Raw genomic sequence first — 8,644 nt, 5'->3', positions numbered from 1 at the left:
AATTACAGTCTCAAACGCCCACAGCAGGTCTCTGAGTCAGCATTGACTCGGTGGCAGAGAGTGAGTGACAGCCAGGATGCCATCACCGGTCCACAGCAACACCTCTTCTCAGTCAGTGGCCAAGCCTCTCCAGTCCTCAGCCTCTCAGATAGTTGGTCTCTTGGCCCCTCTCTCTCTGTGGCCACGAGGCCAGTCTGCTGCTGTGCTTCAGTCTTGCCACTGCTCCTCTTTCTGTCTCGTGAGCCCCTTGCCTCGGCCTCTCATCTCTGCTTCCACTTCAGACAGAGATCTCCAACAGTTTGCACTGCTGACTTTTCTTCCAAGAGCCTGGGATTGCCCTCTCTTCCTGCTGAGACAGCTCATCCTTATCGCCGGAGAAGTGGCAACGACACTGACCAGTCCCTTCTATTAGTGTTATAAGTGCCCTCTTTGCGTAGTCCCACCCAGTCGTTTGGTGGAAATCACAGAGACGCGGATAGAAGAGCCATACTTTGAAATCTCACTCCACCACAAGCCACCCGCGGACTCTTCTGGCCAGTGTCTCTCGCATACAGAACCACCACCCCCCTCCTTCAGTGGCATCTTCTCCAATTCCAGTTCTCCAATCACACCTGCATCACATAATCTGATCCCCATCTCCCCCACCCTCTCTGCCCCAGGCCCATCAGGGAAAGAAAAAGTTGTTCAGTGGGGATTCTCATGTTCTACTTATTTTGAGACAAAACATATCCATGAAAGCGTCTAAGCCGGTCACTTCATCCCTCTATCTCCCCTCATTGCACATGTCCAGTTTCTAAATTGCTCATTCCTCTCAACCCAGTACTCAGAGGAGACCTGGGAATTCTTTGATCTGAGCAATCTTCACTTTAGTTGGCACTTGGAGCGTCCTCACCTACAAGCCCGGGAAAGCCGTCAGCATGCAGCAGTTTACACAGGGTCAACATGGTTTTCTTCAGCCAGCCGGGCCCTGGCTAACTCAGCCCTAGCTGCCATCCAAGTCAGGGCAATGAGTGCCTGCAGAGCAAGCTCAAGAGTTGACCCACAGGCCTGTGCTATAGACCTTCTAGTCCCTTCGCAGACTGTCATCAGCCCAGCCACCCTGGGGCTAGGTCATGTCCATAGGCTCAATACTTAGTTCTTTAAACTTCAGACCCACCAGCCTAAGAAAAGCAAACCAACTCACTGCCATGGAGTCGGCGCTGTCTGATAGCGACCCCCTGGATGTCCACGGCTGTAACTGTCGACAGGAAGTGGAAAGTTCAGTCTTCCTCCCAGGAGCTGCTGCTGGTCGCAAACCGGCAACAATGCGGATTGCGGCCCAGCACGAAAGCGCTACCCCACACCAGGGTGAAGAAAGGCAGGTTTTAAATGTGGTGGGGAGGGTAAGCTGCAGGGGGACGATTAGGAAGGTTTCTTTGGGGAGACTTCTGAGTAAGGATCTGAGAGAAGTGAAGGAGTAAGGCCTAGAGATCTCAAATAAAAATAAAAAAATTCCAGGCAGAAGGAGCCGTCAGGCCCAAGGGGAATGTGGCCGGAGGGGCGACAACTGGTAGAGGAGGTCAGATCCTGCGGGGTTGGCAAGTCTTTCCGCAGCGGCAGAGCACAGACGGTTGGCTCAGTGCGCGGAGGAACGCCATGGGAGGAGGCTGAGCAGAGGAGCCCCATCATCCTTCATGTTAATAGGATCATTCTGACTGTGTGAGGGAAACAGTCTGCAGCGTCAAGAGCAGAAGCAAGCGCCCAGTTAGCAGAGTGATGCAGGAGTTTAGGCAAAATGCAGCTGGTAACTGGAATAAAGAGGGTTGGTCAGACAGGCTAGGATTCTGAATATTTGACAGCGCTGATGCGATTTGCTGACAAATGTAAAGTGGTTAGTGAGAGGAAGAGAAGACTCCTGGGTACTGCCAAGATTTGGGGCCTAAACAACTGGACAGATGAGATTGCGATGGATTGAGCTAGAAAAGCTGGGGTGGGTATGAGAGTTTGTTTGGGATTTTATGGAGTCTGCGTTGCCTATTTGAGACAGACTGATAGAGATGTCCTGTTGATGACTGACTACATGGATCCGGAGTTGAAAGATGCAAACTTGAAAGTCATGAAGAGAGATGGAATTACGGCTATAAAAAGAAATGAGGTCACCAAGGAAGTGAGCATGGAGAGAAAGGAGAAGAAACCCCAAGTTGAGTTCTAAGGGCTTCAGCATTGACAGTTGGGGATATGACAGGAAACCGGAAGAAGAAAGGGAGAAGGAACAGCCAACAAGATAGGAAAATCATACAGTGTGGTTTTTCTGGAAGCTAAGAACGTTTATTTTTAAAAAGAGAGAGAAATGTATTCACTGTCAGATTTGGGGAACACATGATTTGGGAAAGGCATAGGGTTCCGTGAAAGTGTGTAATAGAAGGCACATCATTTTGATTGAAGTCTCAGGAAAGCGCTCTCTTGGAAAACGGCCTTGACACCAAGGGGTACCGAGTGACGTTCAGGAACACCCACCTAAGCAATTTTCTTTTCCTCTGAAGTCGTTCTGGCTTCATCCCAACGGCACCTCTGGCTGCATCTGCAACCCGCCACCTCCCCGGGTCATGTAGCTGAGTAGGGAGGACACTTGGTGGCAGGGATACAGGTAGGGATGCAGGAAAAGAGAAGCTTTGGTTTGTCTTCCCAGATGAAATAACCAGCAATTTTGCCCGCTCTCTTTTCACCACGGCAGTCACGGTGGCAGTTAGTACCAATTTAGTGCAACACTTGGTTCCTGTGCCCATGCAGGTTCATGCCTCGTGCACCTAGAACCAGCAAAAAGCATAGCTCGACATCCCCAAGTGGGTCCTGTTTCTTCTTGGCAAGAGCTGAGAGGCAGAGAGAGGTGGAAAGAAAGCTGATGTGTATTGGATGCAGCGCTTTGAACCTGTTCTTTCCTGTTCAGTCACGGCCAATGAAGTGACAGAGGAGTGGAGCCGAATGTGTGAACTGTGGGTATACCAGAATGATGACAGCTTGACACCCTGCTACCAACTGAACCTCTCTTAGAAAACCAGGGCAGCCCGCATGTTGTATAGCACCCAAATCTCTTGGTCAGCAGAAATGAAAACAATGAGGGGGCTTGGCTGAAACAATAGTGGCCAACCCCAGTGCTCTGAACGTGTATTATAGTCCACCCAAACCAACCTCGCTGCCCTCGATGCTGACTCACAGTGACCCCGGCTGGGTTTCCAGCACTGTGACTGCTTATAGGAGTTGAAAGCTCAGGCTGTCTCCCAAGGAGCTGCTGGTGGGTTCCGACTGCCATCTGTGTGGGTCACTGTCTAATGAGGAACCGCTACACCACAGTCCTGGCAGTAATCCAGTCTCCTGCATCAGGCTCCTGCCTCAAGCTCCTGAAAGGGCCTGCTCGGCCTTTTCTGAGCCTCCTAGCCAGAACTTCAACCAGTCATTTTTCCCATTCTGGTTATTATAGTCCTATAATAGCCATTCACAACCGAATGAACCAGACTCTCTAGGAGGGAGGATACAAGGGTACATAGTCTCACCAGCTCTCCAGGTCATTCAGTGACCAGTCAAGTTTGGGAGCCTAGGGCTGCATATAGAACTCCTTTCTTGTTTTGTTTTTTGAGGAAGAGCAGGTGCAGGTACTTGTGGTTGACCTGGCCAGGTGAAATCAAACCGAGCAGCTCAGACACAATAGACTTGACTAATGATCCAGGAATCTTCTGTGATTAGAACCCCCCCTTAAGCCAAATGCAAATGATTTCAAGAGCTGGACTCTATATTGAATGGTGACACCGTGACCCATCAAAGCCTTTCAGAGAAAGTTTGCATTCTAAAAGAGAAACAAGAGGCGGATCTTGTCCGGTGTTCTTGGATTCTGGTCCACCGCATCACTCACTACCTAGAAGCCGGGGGCTGTGCAGCTGATGAAACCAGCTCATTCACCATCATGTCAGGGACTTTGCTCATAAATGAATGCTTAAGAGGTAGCTGCTGTTGAGTCAATTCTTACTCTGTAGGGTTTTCCTGGGCAGCTGTTTTGGAAGTAGGTCACCAGGTCTTTCTTCGGAGGCACCCCTGGTACACTTTGACTCAGCAGCCGAGCTCCTTAAGGATGTGCACCCCTCAGAGACTCTACTCCTCTGATAGCGTACCCATATCCTCCCAGGCCAGCCTTTTCCTTAAAGACTCCAACCGGCTTGACAGAGAAATGCAAGAGTTCAATCAGGGAAAATATTATGAACTATTTTACTATGAGGAAAAGAAATGAATAAGACATCTCTAGGTGGCATTCGGCTTACTCCCTGTCTCCTACGCAGAAAGGAAGGTGAACTCCAAGGACAAATGCAGAAGGCCAGGCTTTGTTTGTAGCTGTTGTACCTGTTCGGCTAACACAGGCTCTTTTAATCAAATGTTCCGGGTTGGTTCCCAAGGGTAGGGGTCAGGGGTGTAAAAAGTATGAAATGGGAACACTTAAGGTCACGGAAAATGTTGTACCTAGATGATGGTAATTCTTGACCATAATAAACATAATGCTACAGAATTATACACGTGAATAATTTGAAATTATATATACATATAATTATACATATATACAATTATCACTTTTCAACAGAGTTAAGTTCTAAAGATGAGGGTTTTTATGCCAAATTGGTGCTATGTGAGAGTCAGGAGGGGAGGCACTACCCCATCTCCGACACCATTGTCCCATCCCTCCCCACACCCTGTCTCCCGCCTCTTCCCTTTTGCTCACAGCACCCCGGCAGGACACTCAGGGTGTGAGCGGTGCAGTGACCTCCCTCCCCCCTCACATCTTCCCCACCAACTCACTCAGAGGCCAAGAGGGTTGGCAAGGATGGCGATGGACAGGTGTTGCTTTGGGTCGGCCCCTTCCCCGCACATCCCTCTGCATACCTAGGACCTAGAGTTGTCCCACCAGCACCCTAGGCCCTCTGTGGCCGGACTGAAGCTAAATGCTCTGCTCCCATAACAAGTTAAAGCCTCTGAAACTCACAGGGGCAGTTCTGCTTTGTCTTATAGGGTCACTATGAGTCAGAAGCAATGGGAGCGAGTTGGTTTTGGTTTTGTTTTTTGAGCCAAAAAGAAGGCTCCAGGAACTGACCCAATGTCCACTGAAATACTGCAGCAAGTGGGTGCCCTGCTGGGAGCACTCACCAGTCTATGCCAAGACATTCCAAAGACAGTTACCTGGTAAACTGAAGGGGAGGGAACTGTATTTGTGCCCATTCCAAAGAAAGGTGACCCAACAGAATGCGGAAACTATAGGACAACAGTGAACCCTCGTTTATCACGGTTAATCGGTTCTAGACCCTACCATGATAAATGAAATTCCGCGAAGTAGGATTCCTTATTTGTAAATCAAATATTTTCGTAGTTAGAGCATAGAGGACATGAAAAAACACCCTTTAGTCACCATTACACTCGTATTACCCAATTTATTAAACGAAAAAGGGAAAATACAGTAAAACATTTTGGACGTTACAATTATCATTTAATATTTATTATATTATTTATGGCATCAAGCATGTACAGTATGAGCCAATAAGTGGCAGTAATGACAGAGCATGCGCTGTTATGCAAAAACCGTGATAGAATGAAGCCGCGGAAGTCGAAGCGCGAAGTGGCGAGGGTTCACTGAATAGCTCTAATATCCCATACAAGTAAACTATTGTTGGAGAGCATCCAAAAACAGCTGCAGCAGAAATTCAAGCTGCTGGAAATTCAAGCCAGATTTAGAAGAGGGTGTGGAACAAGGGGTATCATTACTGACGTTAGATGGATCTTGGCTGAAAGCAGAGAATATCAGAAAGATGTTTATTTCTGTTTTACTGACTAGACAATGGCATTCAACTGTATGAGTCATAAGCATCGATGCATGACATTGTGACCAATAAGTGGATCAAGATGCAGTCATTTCAACAAGGGGATTTGAAATCGTGAAAGGTGGCCATCAGGGTTGTATCCTTCCACACTATTTATTCAGTCTGTTTGCTGAGCAAATAATGAGACTGGATTAGATGAAGGAGAACGGAGCCTCAGGATTGGAGGAAGGCTCATTAACAACCTTCAATATGCACATGCGACAACCTTCCTCGTTGGAAGCAAGGAGGATTTAAAGCACTTGCTAGTGAAAATCAGGCTACAGCCTTCAGTAGAGATTGCAATTCAGTGTGAACAAAAACTCTTACAACTGGACCATAGGCAACATCATCATAAACAGAGGAAAGACTGACGTTTTCAAGGATTTCATTTTACTCAGATCTGCAGTCAATGTTCATGAAAGAAACACTCAAGACATAAACTTTTGTATTTCATTGGACAAATCTGCTGTACAAGCCTGCTTTAAAGTGTGAAAAGAGTAAGGATGTCACACACTAAGGTGTGCTTGACCCGATCCACGATAGTTTCAGTCACCTCATATACATGTGAAAGTTAAAGGATCGATGCATTTGAACGACAGAATTGGTGGGAAACATTGAAAGTGCCCTGCACTGCCAGAAGAACAAAGAAAGCTGTCTTTGTTCTAAAAGAAGTACAGCCAAAAGCCTCCTTCGAAGCAAGATGGTGAGACTTTGTGCCACATATTTTAGACGTGTTATCAGGAGGGACCAGTCGTAGAGGAAGGTTAGGATGCTGGTTAAAGTAGAGGGTCATCTTGAAAGAGAACTACCTCAAGCAGTTGATTGACTCAAGCAGTTGATTGGCACAGCGCCTGCAACGATGAGCTCAAACAGTAAACAAGAGCCAGGACAGCCGGACCAGGCCGTGTTCTGGTCAGTCGTTTGCAGGGTGCTCTGAGTCAGAATCTTCTCAACAGCACTGAGCAACAACATGCGGTTAAGGTGCATGCATAGCACATGGGGTGATGACCATTCAGTCATTCACACACTAAGCATTGCTTAGCCTTTATATGTTAGACACTGAAGGCATTGCAGTGAATAAGGTATAGCCCTTGTTTTCAAAAAGTTCTTAATCTATTTTCAGAGCCTGTTATTCAAAGTAAGGAGCCCTGGTGGCACAGAAGGTTCCAAGGTGGGCTGCTGGTCACAGGGTCAGCGATTGGAAATCACCGACTGCTCTGTGGAAGAAAGGCGAGTCTGTCTATTCCCGTAGAGATGTACAGCCTTGGACACCTACAGGGGTGGTTCTGCTCTGTCCTATACGGTTGCTGTGAGTTGGAATCCACTCAATGGCAGTGAATTTGGTTATTCAAAGTATGGCGGTCCCTGATGCTTTACTGGTTGAGTTCCTACCTTCCTTGTAAGAGGTTGTGTACGATTCTTGGCCATATGCGTACCTCAGAGGCAGCCACCACCCATCTGTCTATAGGATGGTGAACAGATTTCAATGGAGATTCCAAAATAAAACAGACTAGGAAACAAGGCCTGGCTAGCGACTACTGAAAATCCTATGAACGACAACCGTCTGCTTGGCTCAGCTCAAGAGTGGTCAGCATTTAGTTCCGTCGTGGAGGGGTCTCCATGAACAAGGGCCACTAGGAGACAGCCGGCAAGAACAATCCAAAACATAGTGACTCGTTTGCCTATGGAAATATCTGTTCCTCATTCCTGTAGGAGCAGGAATACACCCATAATACGCTACATTAAAAAAGAGCTCCCAGGGCCACCAACCTTACAGTTGAGGTTGAGTAGCAGTATGTCTCTCCTACATAAGAGGGGGAAAAAAAACCCATAGTGATTCGAGGAGAAATATTATGTATCATTTGGGAACCTGTTAGAAAAGCAAAAGATCAGGACCACCCCAGATCTACTGGATCAAAATTGTATTTAAAAATAAAATCTCTGGAAATTTACCTAGTAAATGTGTCCAACGGATATATTTTCAGATGGCTGGTCAGGGTGAGGGGAGGAGTCTGCAGTCATCAAGTCAAATGAAGTAGGGTCCCCCCTTCGGAATTTGAAACCGTAATTTGGACCTCATCAGAATTCATTCTCCTGCTTGCGTGTCTACTGCACATGCGTTGCTCTCATTTGTGATCGGCTATACGTATTTCCATCTTTGCCTTAGCCATATTCACACAGACACTTTAAGACACGGCAAAATCATAATAATGGATAAATTATCAAGGGCTCATGAGGGAGGGGAGATGGGAGGGGGGGGGAAAATGAGGAGCTGATACCAAGGGCTCAAGTAGAAAACAAATGTTTTGCGAATGTTGAGGGCAACACATGTATGTACAAATGTGCTTGACACAATGGATGGATGGATGAATTGTGATGAGTTGTATGAGCCCCCAATAAAATGATTTTTTTAAATGCCCCCTTCATGCTGAAGGAAAGAGGAGGGGGACTAAGTAAAATGGTTCTATTCCAACCCTCACAAGGAAGTGGCTGGGTACCCTAATCTGACTCCTTTCCCTAGTACTCTGTCACTCGCAGGTGAGATGTGGAAGCAAAAGGTGGGACAATTAGAAAAGAGCGAAAAGGAATATTCAATTCCAGAATGGTTTACTAATACAAAATAAAATACTTAGAGAAATGAATGAATTGACCAGAAACTCACACATAGGGCTCAGAGCCAGAATTCCTCCCTGGGCAGTCTGAGTGTAGCGCTTTGTGGCTAATATTGCTTTCTGAAATGGGCCAAACATTAGAAGTGAGAAAAATAGTAACAG

The 8,644-nt window shown here is 46.9% G+C and overlaps 1 non-coding gene across 1 annotated transcript; it reads left to right on the top strand.

Annotated features, from left to right (window-relative positions):
• Positions 1-7,548: 7,548 nt before the first annotated feature.
• On the top strand, positions 7,549-7,682 carry LOC115868918. The gene has a single exon (XR_004045877.1). It is a non-coding gene; the product is annotated as a small nucleolar RNA U109 (small nucleolar RNA).
• Positions 7,683-8,644: the final 962 nt, after the last annotated feature.

The sequence above is a fragment of the Echinops telfairi genome, unplaced genomic scaffold (genome assembly GCF_000313985.2).
Source record: "Echinops telfairi isolate 266 unplaced genomic scaffold, ASM31398v2 ScPeMD7_18;HRSCAF=68, whole genome shotgun sequence".
Taxonomy (NCBI): domain Eukaryota; kingdom Metazoa; phylum Chordata; class Mammalia; order Afrosoricida; family Tenrecidae; genus Echinops; species Echinops telfairi.
The sequence above is the reverse complement of the archived record's forward strand: the minus strand, read 5'-3'. Positions and strand labels throughout refer to the sequence as shown.